Raw genomic sequence first — 1,923 nt, forward strand, 5'->3', positions numbered from 1 at the left:
GATCATTCCAGCTACATAGACAGCTCATTTAATTCACTCATCATGTGTGTTACAGGGTTGATCATTCCAGCTACATAGACAGCTCATTTAATTCATTGCAGCACATGGCTACATATAGACAGATGAGCTGTCTTGAAAGAGAACACACACTAGAGAGACTGTTTTTATGCCTATGAGGAGAAGAGGAAGCCAAGAGTTTGAAGTAAGTCCCCACAATCAAATGAACTAAAAATAAAATCCAACAAATAATGAACCAGGCAAGGAACCTATACATTTTAACCAAGCAGAAATTTTGGTCCATAACTGTTTTACATTCAAGCAAAGTAGAAACAAATGGTTGTGGAGGTGTCACTGTATAGAGGGATCAGTAGCACAGTTTGATCAGTAGCACTAGGATGTTATTAACATTAGCCTCAAGGTGGTCTAAGGCTCCTTCAAGCCATGTGAAGACCTAGACTGTGTACAACTGATACATGCCACAAAAGTTACTGAGTTTCTGTGATGGAGCAATTGTTTTCTGTTTTCTTTCATTATTCTCTATATTGATTAACTAATATGCATCCTTAGTTCTTATTTCCAACTGCATGTATTCATTGTACACAGTGACAATCCTCATAAACACACCTTTGTCAGGTGAATCTGAATGCAATGGGCCCAAAACCAAAGTCTTGGGTTATCTTAGTGTTTTTCTTAAAATAGCAGGTATATTGCTTTGCTCTGTACACTCAGGAACATTCTTGTTATCAAAGCTATATAGCAGGATTGCCTGCAAGGAGGCTTACAGGCACCCTGCTTTGACTTTCTGGATGCCAGGACTGTAAAGAAATGCTAGAGCACAGAGCTCGGACTATTTTTTTTTGTATCCACTGTGAATAGGATAGTTTTCTTAGTTTCCTCTTCAAATAGTTCGTTTCTAGTGTGTGAAAATGCTAGCTTTTAAAATGTTAATTTTTTTATACCTCAAAGTTTTACTGGTTCTTTATTAATTTTCATAGGAGCTTTTTGTGCTTCATGCAGCATTTTTCTGTGTAGAAGATGATGCCATCTATAAACAGGACAGTCTGGCCTCTCCCTTTCTAACCTGGACATATACTATTTCTTCACAATACTGTTTCATGGGACACAGAAAAGTAGCTATGAGGATGGTTTATAGTAATAAATGTCTACATTAGGGGCTGGAGAGATGGCTCACTGGTTAAGAGTGTTGGGAGCAGTGAGACCGCAGATCCTGAATTTCTTGTAAACAACTTGTTTTCCCCTGATCTGAGTGCCTACAGCTGCTCTGAGCACAAGACCTTCAGGAGTTCCTGATGGCAGGAGAGTGGTTTCTGGTGGGTTTGGCTGGGGAGTGGCCATCTCTATATAATCTGCCCCTGAACATAATAAGGGGGGCATTCTTGGGGAATTCAAGGATGACCTGTGTCGCTGTCTCTCTGTCTGTGTGTCTCTGTGTATTTTAACCTCCAGCCCCTTGCCTGAAGCTCAGTAACTGGGTGCCAGCACACAGAGCACATATGCAGGGGAGGGAGTGGTGCACAGCAAAGAGCACTGGCTGCTCTTCCAGAGGTCCTGAGTTCAATTTCCAGCAACCACATGATGGCTCATAACCATCTGTAATGGTATCTGGCGCCCTCTTCTGGCGTGTGGGTATACATGGAGGCAGAATATTGTATACATAATAAATAAATATAAAAAATCTTTAAAAAATAAATGTCTACATTTAAAAAGGAAGTATCATGGACAAGAGACTACACCAAAAAGAAACTAGAAAGTCAAGAACATATCAAGCCCCATGATGTGGGAGTGTCATATATCAATCTGTTGATTTCATTGGTTAAGTAATAAAGAAACTGCTTGGCTGGCCCTCATAGGTTAAAACATAGGTGGGAGGAGTAAACAGAACAGAATGCTGGGAGAAAGAAG

Source organism: Microtus ochrogaster, chromosome 8, assembly GCF_000317375.1.
Source record: "Microtus ochrogaster isolate Prairie Vole_2 chromosome 8, MicOch1.0, whole genome shotgun sequence".
NCBI classification, from domain to species: Eukaryota; Metazoa; Chordata; class Mammalia; order Rodentia; family Cricetidae; genus Microtus; species Microtus ochrogaster.